The 22313-nt window shown below is 39.2% G+C and overlaps 1 protein-coding gene across 4 annotated transcripts in view; it reads right to left on the bottom strand.

Moving 5' to 3' along the window:
* The window catches only part of zhx2b (zinc fingers and homeoboxes 2b), a 52104-nt gene that overhangs the window by 18578 nt on the left and 11213 nt on the right, over positions 1-22313 (bottom strand). For all 4 annotated transcript variants that reach the window (XM_083546614.1, XM_083546613.1, XM_083546612.1 and 1 more), the window contains one exon: positions 20240-20405. The gene's annotated coding sequence lies outside the window, so the exon portion shown is untranslated. The remainder of the gene's footprint in view (positions 1-20239; positions 20406-22313) is intronic.

Genomic DNA, 22313 nt, shown 5'->3' with positions numbered 1-22313 from the left:
ATTAAAATAATAAAATGCTGTCGTTATATGCGTCACGTGTGTAATAATACATGTTACATGAAGGTTCCGCGACATTAAATGGAACGAAAAATGTATCCAAAATAAAAGCAATACAAGTAGAAGAAGTAAAGAGAAGTAGTGGTTAGCAAATTGAAGCAAAAAACCAACACAGAAAAACACTTCCAATGCTTTGTAATGGAAAAGTAATCACCATCATGCTGGTAGTTACAGTAACATGCCGTGACTGGTCATTGATTGTTTTCCCATAAGAGCACATCCTCGAGTGTTACTGAGCTCCTCACTCAGTGATAAAGGAATTTACAGTGGAAGGACTAATAAAACTAATTCTTTTCTCAGCCACATAACTGCAAAAAAGGACTAAATTAATATCTCAAGCCAAAACAAAAGCCTACTGTCCCATCACTCATCGCAGAGGCGATTCTACACAAGCTTCCACCTGAAAGACTCCCAGGCTCGCCATTAAGCAGGTCCAGTTCTGAGATCCAGCTTGCCGGCCAAGCGGCAAATAGTTTGGCTGCACACTCTGTACCGCCTGTTTAAGTGCAGATCTGGAGAAAATAAATAAATAAAAAAAATAACACACGCCTGATTTGCCCCCTCTCTCTTTCCCGCTCTTTCTGTCTGTCTCTCTCTCATTCTTTTATCCTTCCCACCCTCTCCCGTTTTTACTGGACACACATGAAGTATCGATCTGTTTACACCGGGGCGGAGCGGTGTCTGCATTGACGCTAAACAACAGCACAAACTAGAAAAATGGTGAGAATGGTGAGAGAGATAGAAACAGAAAGAGACAGACAGACAGAGAGTAGACACTGTTGACTGTGGATTAAAGGACAGAGATAATAAACACACAGACGTCTGTGTGTATACGTCCAAGCCAGCACGCAGCAGATGGTAAGATGGTGTAGAGGTGCCGTCTGCGCTAGTATTTTAATATTTCACATCACCCTAATTGCCTAACCTAACCCGTTATTTTTAACGATTTATACTATTATGATTGTGTTTCTGGAAAATCAGTCTGAGGAACCTGTTTTTCTGCCATTTTTTTTTTTTCACACAATGCTCCTGTGTAAAAACAATTTGCTTTGCAAAGAAAGATGCATCTCATGCTGCCTCAAAAATGGTCAAAAAATTTAACTACTCATCCCGGGGTTAGCTGATTAGCAGGACGTTTGACGTGTGACATCTGCTTCTCTAACGGATCTGACAATTCATGCAATCTCTCGCTATACTTTTCATATTCGATTTAAACCAAAGTTTATTTCTAGAACACTTTTCACAATGGACAATTGTAGCAGCTTTTTTAGAAGTAGCAGCTTTACACAATGTAAGAATGATAGAATGAATATAAGTGAATGATGGGTATTTATCCCCAATGAGCAGCCTGGGTCGACTGTGGCAAGGAAAATCGCCTTCAGATGGTATGAGGAAGAAACATTGAGAGGAACCAGACTCAAAAGGAAACCCATCCTCATCTGAGTGACACCAAGAGTAGTGTGATTATAGATCATAAAAAACAATAAAACACCAGAGTGTTATAATAATAATAATAATATAATGAGCAATGGAGTGTGTGATTATGAACAACGTCCATCCTACAGTCTTCTACGGTCAGTTAGAGTTGTGAAACCAGGTGCTCCTAAACAATAAATCAGCTCAACATAGGAGTTCATGGTAAATTTAACATATATACCTGCTACAAATAATCATTAGAATTGATATAAAATGGTTACATTTGCTGCTTTTGCTGGCAGATGACACTTGCATTCATCTCATTTGGACAACCGATCAGTTTGGAGTTAAGGACCTTGCTTGAGGGCCCAGCAGTGGCAGCTTAGTGGTGGTGGGATTGATCTCACGATCTTCTAAACAAAAGTCCAACATCTTAACCACTGAGCTACCCCTTCCTTTACCTTTTTATTAGACTCCGTTTTTTTATTAGTAACAAAATTTACATAGATGAAGTTATTACAGAAATAAGCCAAAGAACAAACAAGCCAAATGTTTGTGGAGACCTGACTGTGTGCTTTTTGAACCATATTTAGTAGCCATTTGCTGTTCTAATGAGCTCCACTCTTCTGGGAAGATGTTCCACCAGATTGTGGCGTGCACTTGTGGAGATTCATTGAGCTACGAGGGTGTTAGTAAAGTCAGGCACTGATGTAGGTGAGGTGATGAGGCCTGGGGTGCAGTCAGCCTTCACATTTATTGTTCAATAGGGTTAAGATTTATATTAGATCTTCTACTCCATACCATGTAAAACATATCTTCATGCTGAAACAGGTTTGGGTCTCCTATTTCAAGTGAAGGGAAAATCTCATGCTCCGACAAATCTAAAGACGTCCTATACAATTGTATGCCTCCAACTCTGAGGTAAGAGTTTGAGGAAGAACCACATATGGCTGGAAAAGTCCCAACACTTTAATGGATATTTTGTGTTTTATTAGTTTTAATAGAACTTTTTCAACGTCATATCTCACGTTACCCAAAATAAAAGTGTTGAACCGAGTGTAACTTTTAAAAGCACTTTCATAATAAATGAAGATCCAAGATACTATACAAAACTAAAGAGCTATAAAACATCTCCATACACACACACACACACACACACACACACACACACACACACACACACACACACACACACACACACACACACACACACACACACACACACACACACACACACACACACACACACACACACACACACCCCTAACCCTTTCTTGACTAATCAACGATATTCAGAGAAAGAGGGAACTGAATATTTCCTCTTTATGCTGAATTTAAGGGGAATATAAAATCTTTGACAACAATATTGCACATGCTGAATTTCGCTTCGGGACACAAAACACGGGTCCCTGAACATGCAGAACGATCAGAGCGATAATGTTTCAGCCTATTGGGGGGGGAGTGGTGGCTCCAGTGGTTAAGGCGCTGGATTACTGATCGGAAGGTCGGGGGTTCAAGCCCCGGTATTGCCAAGCTGCCACTCTTGGGCCCTTGAGCAAGGCCCTTAACCCTCTGTGTGCTCCAGGGGCGCTGTATCATGGCCGACCCTGCGCTCTGACCCCAGCTTCCAAGCAAGCTGGGATATGCGAAGAACAACATTTCACTGTGCTGTAATGTATATGTGACAAATAAAAGGCTATTCTATTCTGGCTATTCCATTATTTCACTAAAGTGTGCGTTACGTTTGATTAAGTGGGAATGAGTTTATCAGCAGAGTTTTTGCACATGACATTCTTCCAAGGGTCGGAACAGGCTCGAGGCTCGGCTGAAATACTTATTAAATGTGTGAAAACATTCGGCACGAGAAGGGAAAAAAGTTGCACGCGCACACACACACACTCACACACACACACACACACACACACACACACACACACACGTGTATTTTTCTGCAGTAGTTGTGTGGCATTGGTGTTCTGTCTGCCTTCAGGTTTCTAATGAAACTGCAGCGTTTAGTATTAATCTTACACTTTTTATCTGCTGTTTATGGATTTAATTACATAATGGTCTACTACATAAATTCCTACAAGCAATACCTGTGACCCACAACCGCACAACTGAAGGAATTTCGCTCTGGATCCACGTCTATTTGGATAAAATTAACCTGTGGTGATTAAAATGTAACCGCACCACAGCGCCGATTTATTTTTCTACAACACCAGCTTTCTACATACACACAGTATTTTTTTTTTGCTGCAATGCAAATCTAGGGTTTATTTTATATCAATGCTCTCATTTAATATTTGAGAATTTCTATAGGAACCTCTAATCCCAAAATTATATATATTAGTGATGTGCATCTCCATAACTGAGGCCGAAGCGATTTGCATCGAAATGCATAGCCAACGATACGATACATTAAATATACATATGAAGCAGCTAATATAATGTGATGCGATTCACCCCAATTACAATGCAGTGCGATCCGATTTCGATTCGTTTCAACACAATGCGATTCAATGGAAAAATTATGATGCTCTGCAATTCACTTTGGCTCAGACAGACAGCAAATCATTCATTCAGCCTTCTGACTTTTTTGGTGCAAAAAGAATGAAGAAAAGATGAAATAAACCCAGACGTTCTTTTCCTGTACTGCCTCCAGGAAGACACAGCTCTACCTCTGCCATGTTAATCTGTATTCTATGTGATTCTCAGGACACGCCTCGGTCTCCGTAGTGTTGCGATACGTCATATTCACGTAGCAGCAGTGGTGCTGAGAGGATGCGCTCAGGAAACGGATTAGAGAAGAGAAATTCGATCAACATATAAAATATTGGTCACAAATTATTGGTCACTTTCTAAATAATAAAAGTATAGCGCATCTACTAACCACTATATATAAATAACCAATGCAAATATGTCAAACTGCCAAGCTGCCACTGTTGGGCCCTTCAGGAAGGCCCTTAACCCTCTATGCTCTGACCCCAGCTTTCTAACTGGGATATGATAAAGAATTTCCCTATTCTGTAATGAACATGTGACAAATAAATGCAGCGTTTGTTTCTTTCATCATTAAGAAGGCCATTAGTGCTGTAAGAAAGGAGCCTCCAGCACCTGAGCTGCTAATAAAGAGAAAAGTGTTGAAGAGATAATAAGAGAATGAGTGTTTATAGCTGCTAGAACATAAACTACCTTGTTTTACGGGTATATATAACTAAACAAGTGTTTCAAATCTTACTTATTGCGCTACATTCGTATAGCCAAGGAAATAAATGGGATGTAGTGTTGGGAGATATGACACTGATATTGTGATAAATTACATCATGGCGTGGTTTTGTTTGTTAGCAGCGTCAAACACCCACAGAGTGTCTTACTCACAGACCGGACGCTAAAATTCTATATTCGTACCGATGTCTCATCTTTTACCCCCCTGTTTTTTTTTTTTTAACCAGTTTTTCACAGGTATTATTAAAAGATTTGATGAAAATAAATGGAATTTTGACCTTTAAATGTGGACTTGCAGTTTTGCAGGTACACTAAATAGACAATAGCTTTTGTGACAACTGAACATTTCGGGATGAATGTGAACGCTGACTGCACCCTGGGGCTCCTCACCTCACCTACATCAGTACCTGACTTTATTAACACCTTTGTGGCTAAAAGAATCTCCACAAGCACACTCCAAAATCTAGTGGAACATCTTCTCAAAAGGTGTTGAGGATATAAGAACAGAAAATAGGAACTAGATGTGGGTTGGGGTGTTCAAAAAGCACATACGAATCTTCTAATAATAAGGAATCCTCAAACTTTTTTGTCCATATAGTGCACTTTACCAGTTCAAGTATCGCAATATCATGTTTTTGCTATTACATTCATCCCTGACAGCATGACACTAAGCAATAACATAGCAACAGGAACACCAGTTCACTGCCACCTTCACACTTCTAATATGTGCTATATGGCATCCAAACATGACTCAACAGTGTGTTACAATATTATGGCTGTACTCAATGTTTACTGCAATGGAAACGTTTGTAAAAGGCAACCCTGCTGCACAAAACAACCCTGGACTGGTGGGAGCATTATCCCAGCACTCCGAGGGAGGAAATCTAAAGTGCAGAGGATCTGGACATCATTCAGACTGAGAAACCACACAACACAGCAAAACACGCACCTACACATTCTCGCTCTCACACACACACACATCAGGGATACTCCTACTGTATCTCATTGACGCGTTAGATTTCCTCAGCGTTAACTTGGAACTTACAGAAACTACTAAGTATCATCATTAAGACTTTTATCATGTCCTTTTTTTCTTTCTTTCTTTAATCATCTGGCAATTTTTGTTCATTATACCGATGACCAGGTTTGCAATATTGACAAAACATTATATCTTGATCTTTTATTGATAAAGATAGAAAATATTTAGCTGATTCCTAAAATGTTTTTAGATTCTTCATATTCTGTGTGGTGGTTTAATCAGTTAATTAGGATAATAAGACATTTTTGCTGTTACTAAGCAAATTACATCAGTATTTTATACTATAATATAATATACATTTTATATTATATTTTAAAAGCTGAATTTTGGAGATCGTGATATTACTATTTACTATATGAATTAAAAGAAACGCACACAATTTCTGCCCCGAATCTTGAATTTTGTGATCATTTTAAATGCATTTCAATACACTGAATCATGCAGTGTATGCGTTCACTCTGTAGGTGTGTTTTGTTTGCGATATATTCGATAATGTCAAATCTCACGTCGTGCAATTACGGTACTATCATAGACTATATATATATATCTCCTACACCCCTATTCCAAAGTAAAACTCTTACCATAAAAGGTAGAGCAGGTCTTCGCTGAATCATTTCTCATTTTAACAAATGTTTTTATCCGTCCATGGTGGTGTTACTGTGACACACTCATGCTGTGTAAAACTACACCAGCGCTGCAGTTCCACATGGCCACCTCGAGTGAAGCATCAGTCACAAAAGCAGCACTGGGAAACAATGACACTCATTCAGGTAGTAATTAGTCCACTGCCTTATTCATCCAGTGTGCAGAGAAAAGGCTCGGGTGATAAAGCCAAAACGAAAAACAAAAAAAACAAAAAAAAAAAAAAAAAGGAAAGGAAAGGAAAGGAAAGGAAAGGAAAACATCAAAAAGGTTTATTCAGAGGTCAAATAAAACACGTTATATATTACCATCTATTGGGATCAATTGGTAGGAATGGAGTGGGATGTTGATGAAACCTGAAACATTCTCAAAAATGCATTGTGATATGATGTAATGTAATGATGTAATGGTATTTTTCCAACCATTCCAAAGCAACCAAGCATGAATGTTTATTCCAAAATTTTTAAAGGATAATTCGTGGGTTAGAACAATATTACAACAATATAGAATAGAATAGAATAGAATAGAATAGAATAGAATAGAATAGAATAGAATAGAATAGAATAGAATAGCCTTTATTTGTTACATATACATTACAGCACAAAGTGAAATTCTTCTCTTCGCATATCCCAGCTTGTTCAGAAGCTGGGGTCAGAGCGCAGGGTCAGCCGTGATACAGCACCCCTGAAGCACAAAAGGTTAAGGGCATTGCTCAAGGGCCCAAGAGTGGCAGTTCGGCGAAACTGGAGATGGAAAGCCCGACCTTCTGATCAGTGTACAGCCCCTTAATCACTGAGCTACCACTCTCCTGTGCCATGAAGATTTTCTCAAAATAAATCATATCAATGGTGAGCAAGAAGCTGTTTAATTTTAATTTGAACTCTGCCTGTTGCTGATGTACCCAGTTTGCAATGCGCTGATCTACAGTGGTCTGAGCTGATAACACTAAACTGCCTCTATGTGTATTATGCATTGTGATAGACTGTATATTAACATTTAGAGCGTTTGGCAGACGCTATTAGGGTAAAGTGGTAGCTAAGTGGTTAAGGCTCGGAAGATCGGGGGGGGGTTTAATCCCTAGTATCACCAAGCTGCTACTCTCAGGCCATTGAGCAAGGCCCTTAACCTTTAGTGCTCCAGGGGTGCTGCATCATGGCTGCCCCTGCACTCTGGCCCTAGCTTCTTAACACGGCTGGGATTTGTGTAGAAAGAATTTTACATTTCAAGATAAATTTCCAAAGTACATTCAGAAACTATTCTGGATACCTAGAGTTTCAGGCATTAGACTCTGGATTAGAAGGCCACAAGTTCACCATCAAGATACAAATTCTGGGTCCTTGTAAAAGGTCCTTTACCCTCTACTTTCCAGTTATAAGTCGCTCTAGATAAGGACATCTGCTAAATGCCAACATTTATTACATTTTTATTACCACTTTATCTGTGCAAAGCTGCTATGAGACAATGTCCATTCATAAAATCGCTATACATATAAAAATAAATGGAATAGAATTGAATTAAATAGAATTCTGGTAAGTCTAGGATTGATCTGAGAATATTTCTTTTTCTGTATAGCATTTTTAACAATGGACATTGCAACAACAGCAGCCTTAGTAAAATACATAGATTCAGGATATTTAATTTAATGTATCCCGATACTCTGAAATACACTCTGGAACACGATAAATGCAAGTTATACGATCCGATAAGGATCCTCTAATGACGAATCAAACTTCTATGTTCGGAGCTGATGCAGAAAACGGCCTGCATAAACAAAAACATCCAATATAAAGATTAATTCCTTTGCCCATTAGCACACTTTGCTTTTCGGGAATCCCAAAAAAACGTTTTGTAGCTGTCCCACGAGCCTAATCCTATTCCAAAAACAAATCCGGCTTCGGACTTCTGGGATTCATACAATGCTTACTGACTATTATTCCTCCAGTCCTAAATGGTGATACAAGAGAATATTCACACTCCGGTGCAATACTGTCGGTTTAAACACTGGCACATTACACAAATATGGAAATTAACTCACTAATCCAGAGACTCTCTTTTGTAGCAAGGGACACCTTTCAATTGCGAAAAAGTCGACCCCCCCCTTCTTTATGATCGCAAAACGTTCAGTTCATCAGTACATTCCAATTATTAAAAAAAATAAATTGCCTCATTATGCAAATGCACCCCTTCATCGCCCCTTCATCTTCATGAGCTTTTCATGAACTTTTTGCCCAAATAACTTCAGCTACACGGGAATGAAATGTAGATTCAAAACATTTTGCATCACATGAACAGCTCTTTTCCTTGTTCTTCCTTGTAAGCTTGATCTGACAGAGGCCACGTCGAGAACAACGGCTCTAACCGATTTATAAATGTTTTATTGTGCGCTTTTGATCACGCTGACCAACTGCAGATGCTCCAGATGAGAGGTTCTTGCGATATTGACGCTCCAGATGAGTTTCTGTGATTGTGACGCTCCAGATGAGAGGTTCTTTATGACTCACAACATTCACACGAATTCACACGAATGGAAATCATTCCGGTTTTAATAACGGAGGCCAACATTTAACGATGCGTCACGAAGGGTTCACTAACTGGGATTTATAATATGACAAGACCACAATGGTGTATTTTTTTTTCCTCTTTCTCAATTCATGCATATCTTTGCGAAATAAAGATCAGCTTTAAACACACATTTGCCACAGTACAATCCAATTCTGAGTCGACCATTTGCAAATTGAAAATCAAACTGAAATTCAATTGCTCCAGAAATCTTCTGTGCACTCGTAATCAAATAGTATTTGGCAACGGGCGCTTTGCAGATGGGTTCTGGATCAGCGCGCTGCTCACAACCCTTGCCTGGATGTGCAAACTTCTGAACTGGGTTGCTAAACTAAACTGGGTCATCTGGCAAAATCGAGCCACTTTATATTCCCCTGAAGAAAACGATCATTAAAAAAATCCTCACTACTTTTTATCTCTCCGACAGAGACAGCTGACTGGCAGAACCTCTGACCTGAGATTGGCACAGGAGATGCAACATGGTGGCCAGAAACACTGATGAACATGAAACTTCTCCACAAGCCAAAAGCAACAGTCATTATTTTAAAAAATTCTTGGCGTTGGTGTCAGTTTAACATAATTTTCAGAGAGCAACTCTGAATAACAAGAAGGGGAGTGAAGGGCAGCATGAGATAGTTCCTTAGCAACTTGGCTGAATTCGAACCAAAATGAAAACATGCCAACATAAATAAACAAATAAAATCCTTGTTAATAAATGCCTGACTTTATATATCAGCCAATTTACAAAAAAAAAAAAAAAAAAAAAGCATCAAGTTGGCAGCCAACTAGCGTGTCACCTGCATGCTACTATAACGTGTATTTGTTAGCTGAAGGTTATCCTCGGCTTCTAAACATATTTTATGTCTCGCAGAATAACGCTTTGTCCCAGTTAAAACACAAGTAATCATCCACTGAAATACAACGATGTGCAAACTTCGGCGTACATAACAGGATTTCAGAATACACACACCCATTCTGTTCACTTGCCAACAAAATCAGAAATATATATTATAAATAATACACTACACAACGGCAGCGAAAGTGCTCTGAATATCTCTATCTGCATTTCCAATGCCGATACCCAAAGTGGGCGTGGCCGTCAATCGGAGAGGTTTTCAGTTTAATTAAAAATGAGCAGCGGAAAAAAACAGGACGAAATCCAAGTGTGCGAATGTCAGCACTGTCAGCATGGCCTCGGCCAGGTCCTCAACCGCATCTCCTACTAGAGACCGCATGGGGCTGTTTTTTTTAAAAACCCACTCTCACACTTATTCGTTTACAGTCTGCATTAATTTCTAACAGATTTGGCAGGAGCATTTTCCCCAAAATAAATAAACATGTACAGAAATGTAACCAGCACATTGACCCTGAGCAGGCAGATGCAGCATCATGCAGTGGTGGGTTTTATTCATTTACAGCATTGGAAACTTTTTTTTTATTTTTTTTTATATGTATTCATTCACATAGTAATAGTAAAAGGACAATATATTACTAATCACACATGGTCAAATAAACAGATACATTTCACAATTACAGGTTACACTCGGGCGTTCTTTTTAAAGTTTTATAGCTAACGATTCCATAACTTTCTAAACACTTTAGCTGACAATAGTGGAAATGTATATTTGGTCTGACCCTGAATATTCTAGAGCCTAAATCGGTTCTTTTGCCACAGATATCTGAGTAGCACCCGTGGACAGTTACAAAGTAAATGTAAATCGTTACTGTATTTAAGTAGCTCTTTCACGCATCTCAAGTCAAGTAGCTTTTATTGTCATTTCAACCATATATAGCTGACGCAGTACACAGCGAAATAAAACAACGTTCCTCCAGAACCCTGGTGGTACATTTAGCATGAAGCTACATAACAGAAAACACAAGAGCTGAGGAGTAGTAAGTGTCCTCGCCACATAAAGTGCAACCTGGTGCAAACAGTGCAACACAAGTCAGTGCAAGACGACACAAGAGAGTGTAGGACAAATACACAAAACACAAAATAGTGCCACCAGTAAACATACTGTATACTACAAGGTACAGTGTGTAAGAGAGAACTTAGCACTGGAGTGTACCTTGTAATTAACAAAATGTAAACTAAAGGGCAATACAGAAATAGCGTATATAAATATCTGTACTTTACTGAAGTATTTCTGTTTAGGGAGATTTTTTATTTTTTTTACTTTACTACATTTCAAAGTCAAATATCTTCTTTTTTTAATATAAAAACGTAACTGGTCAAACACGCAGCAAACCACCAGTAAGGGTAGACTTGTTTTGATTGCTGCTTGGTGGTATCTATTTAGCACGAACATAAGTTCAGTGTCAGTTCAACAGCAAGCAGAACATTTTGAGAGGAATAAATGATGGAAGAGACTCCAACTTGCCAAACACCCGTGGCCTTATTCGCATAATATTTTTGAAGTACGTTTTGGGCTCATAATTTTAATAGATATCAGTAAGTGTTTGACTCATTAATATCATTCTGTTAATAGAGACTTTTCCCATAAACTTAGTTAATTATGCAAAAGTGATATAAAAACATTACAGCTGTAATAAAATCATAGTACTTTGGATACTTAAGTACATTTGAAGGGAAATACTTTTGTACTTTTTCCTCAGGTAAAAATATAAAGGCAGCACTTTTACTGGAGTAATATTTTACCTACTGTATTTCTATTTGAACTCAATATACATGATGTGTATTTCGTCCACCGCATTTTGAGTATTGAGAATTGCATATTCACTGTACCGGTCTGTCCCGTATCTGAGTATTTTAGAATATGGGAATTTTTCTATATATTAAAGAGTTAGGCAAAATCTTTTGTTCCAGGAAGTCCATTCAAGGCATGTGGACAAGCACCCTGGAAATGCATACACATTATGAAGAAGTTTTGCATCTCTCTGCATTCCAAAGTTCAAGTCTGTGTTGAACTCTGACCTGTGAATTCCTATCACATAAAGATGTTACCAACAGAGGTTCGGATCGATTCGTCCTGGTGTGACCCCTTCAGAAAATGGAATATGAAAGAAGTATTTACTACTTTTATACAACACAGATTTAAATAGATATACAATGAATATAAAAAAGGTGTCTGGTATAAACACATTGTATATTTTATATACATCATTATCAGATTATTTTCACCCATTTTCACAGTACAATTCTGTAGAAATTTTGCATGAAGGAGGTCTGGAAAGACTGCAGTTTAATATTGGTCTCAAGTTGGGAATATTGTTTCGGTATATGGTCTATGGTTAAGAATTTGAGAACGCAAACTCTGGGCAGTCCTTGATATTCTAGAACGTGGACAATGTTGCCTAACTAGGCTTTTTCACAGTGAACAATTCCAAATCCTGGGTAGGGTTCTTTGCATGAGAGGTGTCGATTGCCACTGATTCATTGCTAAGTATTCTAATGGCCTGCCTTTAAATATTCCATGATCTGGGTTACGTTCTGTACCTGAGGGTTCCAGTGTTTTTCAGAGCTGGCAATTGTAGCTACCTGTATGCCGAGTATTGGTCTACAGCCAACACTTTTAGAACACAAGTATTGGTCAGTCATAGAAATGTCTACAGTTACTGTTCTGTTCTGAAGATTTGTAGCAGTACAAAAGGTACATTCATGTACCAAAAGAATGACAAAAACCCCATTCTGTTCCATAACTCAGCTTTTCTTTTTCTAATTCCACCGTACTCCTCCTTGTCGAAATCTTTGAACCCTGGGTGTTGGCTTGTACTTGAAAACTCCAGAAGGTCTTGTATAGTATTGTTTCATAGAGCATACCAGAATCATATTATTGTTCTGTGTCTTGCTTGGCTAGAACAACAGCTGAGAGAGTTCTAGTTTTGGATCTAGGATCGGCTTCAATGCACCGCTCATCAGAGCCAATCAAATTAGAGGGCCGAGCCTCTTCGACGCTCCACTGAACAAATAAAGTGAGTGAAGAGGAGCCCACCTCCGCCTCCTCATCCAACCGGATTTATTACAGCACATTAGCAGCACAGGAATTTCAGTCGCTGCCAAACTCAATATTGACTCCACAGGAACCGAAGGATACACACAGCACATCAGTAATGCTGCATGCAAACAAACACAATGAGTTCAGCTCGGGTTTTATGGGCACTGTGCTCCAACGACCCGAACCTGACCTCCATTCATTACGCTGAAAACTTTTAGTCTTTGATCATCAATGTTAATAGATGAGAATGAAGCAGGACCTACTGTACAGTTCTGGGCTCTCTGTTCATAAACTCACAGCAGTAACTGAGCTCTTTTGGCAAATTCCAATCGGCGCTTTAATGGACGTGGATAGATAAGACATGGATGCCTTCTGCAGAGTTATCAATTTTTCAAAACGTCCGTTCCATCCCGAAAGCTCGACCCACCCATCCGCCCTCTCGCTGGCTGAGATGCATCGGTTACACAAGCAACTCTCTGAGCTGTCGAGAATCGGGCTACATGCAATACTGTCTTTTCATGGCTCTTTAGGTTTACACACACACACACACACACACACACACACACACACACACACACACACACACACAGACACACACAGACACACACAGACACACACAGACACACACAGACACACACAGACACACACAGACACACACAGACACACACGAGACTATTTAATTATTTGGATTACTTTCCACAATGGTAATACTGATCCTCATCAGTCCAACAAAGCTTTAACTGGAATTCTAAACTAAAACTCTAATTGGAAACTACTTTTAAACAAACACTTTATAACCATGTTAATTTGTTTGCTATTTTTGTTGTCTCACTTCCTTTGTTGAACCGTGCTCTCTTTAAACCTTTCAAACTGCTCCAAAACCTGTTTGTTCATCTTTCCTAGCAATGCAGTGAATAGATTTTATCTGATTAATACAAGAAAATAACTCTGTGGCAGTATGTGGCAGCTCTACGGTAATAGGTCTGAGTCTCAGTCTAATCTTGGGTTACGGTCTGTGATTTCCACATGGGTTTGATCAGGGTTGTCCGGTTTTCTTCTTCTGTCCAAAATATGTAGATAGATGGGTTGACTTTAAGAAATTGTGTGAGTAAATGTTTTTACCCATCCCAAGGCATCCTGAGGTTGCTCCAGCCCCAGTCACGTCCCACCTTATAAAGATTGTGGACTTTTAAAGAAGTAAATGCCGAACTCGCAAACTTCCCGAACCATATAGAGACGTACCAGTGCCAATTAGAGTTTTGACATTGGACCTCCTTGAGTGTTTAAAGGCTCTGGCATGGAGAAGCTGGTGTTTGATCTATGATGATCGCAAATGTTGAGTTAAATGTTCCTCTTTTGAGTCTGGTTCCTCTCTAAGTTTCTTCCTCATAACATCTAAGGGAGTTTTTTCTTGCCACAGTCACCATGGCTGCTCATCAGGGATAAATGCACACCATTCTGTTAAAATTCTGTAAAGCTTCTTTGAGACAATGTGTGTTGTGAAAAGCGCTCTAGAAATAAACTTGACTTGACAATTTTAATGGCCCATCCTGACTAGACTCCTGTCTTGCACCATTATCCCAGGTTAGCCTCTGGATTCATGGCATCCCTGACTGAGATAAAGCGAGTACTTGCGTTGAATAAGGGAATTTTTCAAATCAGTTTATAATATTCTTGTTCTTGAACCACCTGGTCCAAGCAACTGGAAGGTTTAACAACAAAAAAGCGGATAGGGTTGCCTCTTCTGACCAATTCTGCCCTTACTGGATCATCGCAACCTGGTTCACGTGATCTTAGCAACTGCAAGCCTACATTGACACCACAATAAGCCAGCTAATGTGACGGTAACTCTGGGTCAAACTCAACCACTTAAGTACCTTAAAATGACTGGCACTGCCTCATCTGAGGCCATACTTTTTTTTTTTTTCTTTTCCTATTTTTCTCTCTGTTTAATCCTTCTGTCCACACTGAGATGACGTTTTCAGTCAAAAAATAAACCAAACATCGCTTTTTAAAAACACTCCAAAGTGAATACAAAAAGATGCATTATTAGTCATTTCCGCTCCATTTCAAAGAGTCAGAAAGGAAATAAAAGCAGGGAAAATTAAAGTGTGAATGCGGATTAGGTGAAAACGCCATTCTCAAATTTATCCGGATTAGTGTAGATGTAGCCCAAATCCTGTGACTGTGAAGTCTAACAAATGCCCATATCATCCACAAGTGCAGTATCCGAAAACCCTTAAGTTGTGTTGCGAGACTGGTTCTTACTGACCCTGTCAGTCTGCTAGTTGTTCGTTTGTTTATTGTTTTTTCAATGCCGAGCTAGCATTGACTCTTTCCATGGCAGGATCAAGGTGGGTAAAATGAGACGTTACGGCAGATTTTAGCGGTTATATGGAGTCCTTAATTTTCCGTAAGTATTTGAGTATTTTCTTTGGTGATACATTTAAGATGATGCCTACATTTGTACTTTCTGGGTAGAAAAGCTCTCTTTAGTTTTTAAGTCCCTGTCAATCTGATGTTGACGGTTACTCCATAACAAAATGTGATTAAAAGTTAGCTAGCAGTATCATTCCCTTCAATTTCAACAGTGAATTTTGATTTCGCTAATTTAGGGGCAATCAAGTTCTATATGTACACAGATTCCTGTGCACTGGGAGTTTCTTGGCAGCTTCCTTGCGTAGTACCCTGTTCAAGATGGTAACCAATAAACATTACAAACCACAGACGGAATCTTGCACACCACACCGCCTATTTTGTGCTGTCAAATTTATAGTTAAGTCAGGAAGCTTTGGGGAAAAATATGATGCCTACACACGTTTCAGATCTTTCTTGGGTTGCAGTGGGAAAAAAAAATGACCAGATCTACGAAAATCAATCCAGAAAGAGTGGTTAAGCTACTGGTTGATGATGCAAATTCCAAATGAAACTCTATGTAAATCGAAGATAACCTAGAACCAAAAAAATATAGCACTATTTCTTAGTGATAAAAATGTGTAGCCAATTGGGGACCTTTTGAACAAGATGCCTGCACATATTTCAGATACGAGTTTCAGTACAAAGGTCTGACCCTTCAGAAATAAATCTAGCCAATTCAGCTGTGTTATTGGATGATAAAGCAAATTCACGCTAAACTTGATGTAATTTTGTTTAGTTTTTTCCCGACTCCAGAAGTCTGTGATGTGGAACTGCTGATCTCTGCATTTCCACAAAAAGCATTGTATTAACACTTGTGAATTTTGCTGACAAAATTTTTTACCGTTACTGGGTTGTTAGTCCGTGACTGTTCTATCCACTATATTTAAACATTCAGTCTGTAGACAGAACCATCTTTTCCCTTTATGACTGACTTTCAGCGCATGCCTATCAGGGATCTTCTATCCTTTTCAATTAAGTAAATCCTTCTTTCGCCAACTATGAACAATGCGGTTTCTGTTTCTCTATTATAACTAATGCACTTTGAAATTATTCTTAGCCCCAAGTTGCATATGTGCTTTTGATAATGCATAGATAAACTGTTCCTCTTTCGTATTACGAACGCATTCATACGCTCTCTCCCCGTGTTGTTCTTATTAATTTGCATCCTACTCATGGTATGCTTTTCTAAGTTGCTTTGAATATGGTTAGGGATCCAAAGGACTAAATGGAAAATGTATGGTCTTGTGACGTCGTTGTGTGAAAGGCTCCATTGTTACCGGACATAAACTGTTCCAATAAATCCACTTCAAAGGATTCCGCAAGCTCTAACCTGCCCAATATGCACAGATTTAACATGGTGGCGAATCAAAACCAAATCAAAAACGAAAATTCTAGGGCGAACCTGGAAGTAAAATTCAGGACACACTGGTTTTTGGGCAGAATAAAACGCTAATAAGCAGGTATGCAAAAACGTTGGTGAAACGTTGAAATTTAAGCTGTGTTCCAGCAGAATTGGCACACACATGCATGGCACAACAGGCAGAGTTGCTCAGTACAATTAATTGTTTATAACCTGCAAAAGGTTAAACCAATATTTACTTTCACTCACTGCTTTCAGCCCAACCCCAGTTTTTAACTTGAGGCGATTGATAATGGCCCAAACGTGGGATCCTGACTGATCTGGCAACACAGAATGAGTAGCTGCTGCTGTTTGAATGCATTAATGATGAGACGTGCTGGAGAGCCGAGGAAACACAATCTATTTCAATTTCTTTACTCCTGTTCTCTTCAGTTGGAATGATTTATTGCGAGATCCAATCTTTTAAAATAATAATAATACAACTGGGTAACACTTTCAGTCCGAATTTCCAACATTTTTACACTTTCATGCGATAGCCAAAATCCGTTTATTTTCAAGTCGGCTGAACATAAGTGCACAATTAATTCAACACATGTATAAGCATTTGCAACACAATTTGTATCTATCTATTTATTAACTTATTTGTTTATTTTTCTAATCGGCTCACAAAAAACAGACTGCTGAGAACGCTAGCTGGAGCAATTCTAATTTATGCTAGCTCAAATTTCTAGCCAAGTCTCAATGCTTGAACTTCATTCGAGGCACAGTTTCAAAGTCAATGCAAAATGATAATTGAATAAAGGAACTAAATAAAACAATAAATAAACTTCCATAAAATGTATTTTTTAATGGTACCTGCAGTTAGGAACCAATCTAATCACTACCACTAACTGCAAGCTTGCCTGTAGAAAAGAGTTTCTTTTATAGCTAAAACTGGGTATATAGACGCAGTAGTACTAACTAGCTTTGATAATAGCATTTGATGAAAGGACGCGAGAGGAATATTCCCATTTAAGTCTTAAACCAAAGCGGAACATCATTCCTGAGTCGATTTCTAAGTAAACCAGCTAGCTAGGTACATACACACATGGTCCGTCCATTCTCTTGATTTTATTACAGGGTAAAGAGAACATTCAAACCAGCTTTTAACCATGAAAGGCTCACGCTGAGTCAGACTGAAGCATGTGCTGAATCTGGCATCGATCCCAGGAATACAGCCTGGATGGGACTCCAGTCAATCCCAGATTACCATTCACACCTAGGGGCGATTTTTTTTTTTTACCAAACTACTAGTATGGTTACGAGAGGAGGAAATCACAAAGCCTACATGAAACCCATAAATATGCATATACATGAGAAGAACATGTAAAACTCAATACTGACAATAACCTGAGGTAAGTATTAAACCTTGAGGTTATGAAGCATCGGTGCTACACGGGACGCCATTGTGCAGCACTTGTGACCGTAAGCATGGGCATTTCAGCTATTGCAGCTGTATAAACCAAAATACAAATCTGTATAATGACATGACAAGTAATTGTGGTCTTTGCTCGCAAATTGCTAACGAGACAAAGTCTGTCAATAATGAACCCAACATCCAGCGAAGAGTTGATAAATGGTGATCTGAATATTATGATGTGTGGCCTTGTTTTACTCGGCGAGACCGTCATGAAGAAAATCTAAAAAGGTGGAAAAGAAAGTCCTCCAAGTCTCCATCAGGTGTCCTCAGACACATCGGCAGAATTTACAGTAAATACTCATTCTTTTTATGGTCCTCTGCGTACAGCCAGCATGTGATACGTTTGCTAATATCAGCTTACCAACCTCTTTCTATTCTTATAGTGCGGCGTTCTGAGACCAAGCTCAGCATTGTGTGTGTGTGTGTGTGTGTGTGTGTGTGTGTGTGTGTGATCAGTCAGATGTGGAGACTGATTTAGCCAGAGTGAAAACTGGTGCTCTGAGGCACACATGGTAAGTCTCATCTCTCACATCGCTCTCTCCCTCTTCTTTCTACCTCTTACACACACACACACGCACACACACACACGCACACACGCACGCACACACCCTCAATTATCACACGCTTTCCTCTTCGCATGTTCCAGCTTTAGTGGAAGAGTAACAGCCCATTGCGCACATATTGAGATCAGGCAGAGAATAAAATGTGCATGAACCCAGCAGAGAGCCTACAGGGCAAACAGCTCTAATGAGAGTGATCAGCTCATGCTGGGGAATCCAAATTAGACTCCATGATGATGAACATCCTTTTTCAGCCTGGACCTCTCTTCTGCACTGTGTCATAAACGTAGTCTCGGGTAAAAAACGCCGATAATACGCCGACATCAAATGCGTAGGGTCTATTATGTAACACCCTATGTAGTGTGTGTTCATAGTGAATAGAACGACAATTTGGCTTAGGTGCATTGAGTAGATGGGCCATAAGTATGTGGACACCCGACTATAAGATTTTGCGGAGATTCATTCAGCCACAGGGGTGTTAGCAAAGTCAGGTACTGATGTAGGTGATGTGAGGAGGCATGGAGTTCACATTCATCCCAATGGGCAATAGCAGGAGGTCTTCCACTCCAATACATGGGGTCCATTCAGATTCATAGGAACATTGTCATGCTGGACAAGGTTTAGGTCTCCTAGTTCAAGTGAAGGGAAAATTGTATGCTTCTGCATCCTATAAACATCCTATTTAAGTGTGTATAAGGAGCACATATGGCTGGAAAAATCAGGTGTCCCAACACTTTTGTCCATAAAGTGTAGAGCAAAAATAAATAAATAAACGTGTTTTAAGAATAAATGCACAATAATTAAATAAATAATTAAAATAAATGTATTGTTTATGTCTCCTGGTGAAGAAACGAAACCAATTTTCATCTTCAGTGGTTTAGAGCTTCTGCTAATGCTGGCAGTAGTTAAGGATCATTAATATTCAAATGCATCCAAATGATTATTTTATCATAATTAAAATTCAAATGTATTTTGGATAGCCCTCGAGTGTGTGCACGCACACAAACACGCACACAAACACGCACTAACTAACCCTGTCCTTGGGAGGACGATCCATTATCATAATTATTTAATGCAGCAAGTTAACATTTTGTTACATCCAAGTCGAGCTCTAACTTTAACTTAAGTGACAATAATAAAGACCCCAAAAAAACACTTTATTGCTCTTTTTATTTGTATTTTTTTTTTTATAAAAGCTGCAGGTTTTGGAAAACGAGCACTGATATTTTGTTGGGATTATAACAAGGTCAAAACGATCAGATTTTGATGTCCTTGCGTGGATATTCGGTCCCCATCAAGCTATGAACACATGACAAACACACACACACACACATAAAGCATGTGATCCCTGTTGATGTAGCGTATGTGGTTTATAAACGTAGCCCACTCCCTCATGTGTTTAGCAGCTGATGTCTTGGTAATAAACAGACCCACGCCACTTGCTGTGCTCCGTGTTTTCCCGCAGGCCACACCCCTAACATCGGCACCCAATGAAAACCGGGCAGAAGTGGGAAAAAAATAAATAAATAAACGCCGTCCTATACTCACAGAACTTCTGCGACGGTGAGGGTTTCCCCTAGGACGAGGCCTCCTGAAGCGCCTCACGCTTGTTCTTCTTTCCGTGTCCACTGATGTCTGTCTCCTTCACTACGCCACTAAGTCTGTCTCCCTCTCCCTCTCTGTCTCCGTCACTGGTCCTGCAGCTCTCTGGAATCTGAGACGAGAGAAAAATGTCAGCAGTGAGGAGGGGATGTGGGTGTGTGAGTGTGTGTGTGTGTGTGTGTGTGTGTGTGTCCCCTCTCCTAGACAGGCCCTGAGACTACTACGCTTTTGTGTTTGCCAAGAAACCGGAAGGCTGTTACCTGGGAAACGTGTGGCATGGCAGATTTGGCAAGGTTATTTGAATGCCGAAGCCGAGCACCGCTGCAGTTTTGGCGAGCTCGAGCGTTCTGAAACGCTGATCAGCAAGCAGTGACGCAGCACTTCACGCATCGACTCAGCTAGAAGTCAACACCGACTCGGCCTCTGGTGAACTCCGAGAACCTGATCTCATTCGACGAAAAAAACAAAACAGAAAAAAAAGCATAAAAAAAAAAAAAAAACACGTGGGGAAATTTGAACCTGCGTGTGGTTCATCACAAGCGAAATCCTGCACCCCCCCCCCCCCCCCTCGATCGTCAAGCCTCACATGCGAACCCTACGCTGAACTTTGACCATCATTAAAAAAAAAAAAATACAAAATAAATAAAACGTGGATAGGCGATCGAGAAAATTCATCCTGACAAAAAAAAAATAAGGGGAGAAAATTTCGATGATTCAACTAGAAATGGGTCATGTCAATGCTACACCAGTCCCTCATATACACCTCCTCATCCATGCAATCTTCCAGTCAGCTAATCACGTGACCAATGCATGTAATCAGCCAGAGAAACACTAGGAAAAGTGTGATTTGGCATGACCAGTTGAGAATTTCAGAAAACTGCAGATTTTTGGGGGAGATTTACACATGACCGCCTCTAGAGTTTACACAGAATGGTGCAAAAAATAAATAAATAAAAACATCCCCAGAGTGTCGGTTCTGCATTCAGAGCCACCTTGAGCCTGAAGGAGAATCAGCATCTGTTTCCAGGCATCTTCAGTAACTCAAATCACCATTCTATAACCAGAGCGAGCAGAAGCGCGTCTTCAAAAAAGTCCTGTTTCAAAGATATTTAAAGGCTACAGTTGATATGATACCTGTGATATTACAGGTTGAGTTGCAAAGGGGTGGAAAACTTCTGGTAAGTTTCCAGAAACTTTCTATGGGAACTTCATCTGGGGAATTTTAGGAACATTCCAAATTGGAAAATTGGCAGGAATTTATGGGAATTTTAGGAATTGAAATTAGTTAGATATTTTGGGAAATTGATATAAACTAATCATATACAAACATAAGTATATACATTTTGTTTGCTCATAAGCTGACATTCATACAAACTAAAACAATATTTAAAAAAAAATCTCATTTTTGACAAGTTTAAAATGTACATTTATGTAATTCACACGAATATTTGCCAAGATGGACATTTTTTGACATTATATTGTACGCAGGATTCAAGAAATAGTGTGATATGTTATGAAGGAATGCAAAGTGGATATACGGACCTCAATAACCTTGGAGTAAGTGTGCTGTGTGCATGTGATTGATGAATGTGCAGGTAGAAATGTAACTAAAATTGCACTTAATCTGGTGTCTTTAACAACGATTACACTGCATTTAAGTTCCCTGTTAAAGGCTAACCTGCAATTCTGTACGTTACCAGTTTATTCCCATTAATTCTCATTAAAAATATCTAGTTTTAAAAAAATTCCTGAAATTTTGCAAATCTAATTACAGGAAAGTATAATACACACAAATTCACACCAGTAGGATAAAATAGCTTTAAAATCTGAAAAAAGCGAAGAGAAATAAATCACCTATGTATGTCATTATAGATAATATCATCATCATATCGGCATGAATTTCCACCACGTCCATTATTTTTCCTTCAGAAGTTCTATACAGGACCAATACAAAATCGTTCACTCCGAATAAACCGGTCATGCGCCATTTGTTTCTTTCAAATATCTAATTAAAAACAGA

Source organism: Silurus aristotelis (assembly GCF_946808225.1).
Source record: "Silurus aristotelis genome assembly, chromosome: 7".
Taxonomy (NCBI): Eukaryota; Metazoa; Chordata; class Actinopteri; order Siluriformes; family Siluridae; genus Silurus; species Silurus aristotelis.
Note: the sequence above shows the minus strand (reverse complement) of the source record. Positions and strands in the feature narration are given on the sequence as shown.